Raw genomic sequence first — 462 nt, 5'->3', positions numbered from 1 at the left:
CTTAGTAACATTAATATTTTAAACAGATACTTGATCTATATAAATGAATTTATGATAAATAATGCATAATTTTGCTTGTATAGAATATGTTTTATTTTCTTTCTTCTTAGATTTATAAATTGATGCATTTTGATGCAACGTGCCGGGGCAACGTGTTCTGTCCAACGTGGCTCATTCTTTGTTAGATCTAAATTATTATAATGTTCATGTGTTGACCACTCTTACACGCTACAGCTGTGCCCGGCCAATAATAAATTTATTTTACTTTGTTCTAATTTTGCACACAATATCTTAATAACAATAGCCACACATTGTGTTTTCTTGTTTAATGCAAGAAGAACCCATATATCGCCACAATGACCGTTGAAGAAAAACATTGAATATATATTTTCGACTTAAATCATTTTCTACGACCACGTTGTGATAATGATGCTCTTGCCTACTCGACCTCATAAACGGTGA

This window comes from Amphiura filiformis, chromosome 8, assembly GCF_039555335.1.
Source record: "Amphiura filiformis chromosome 8, Afil_fr2py, whole genome shotgun sequence".
NCBI classification, from domain to species: domain Eukaryota; kingdom Metazoa; phylum Echinodermata; class Ophiuroidea; order Amphilepidida; family Amphiuridae; genus Amphiura; species Amphiura filiformis.
Note: the sequence above shows the minus strand (reverse complement) of the source record.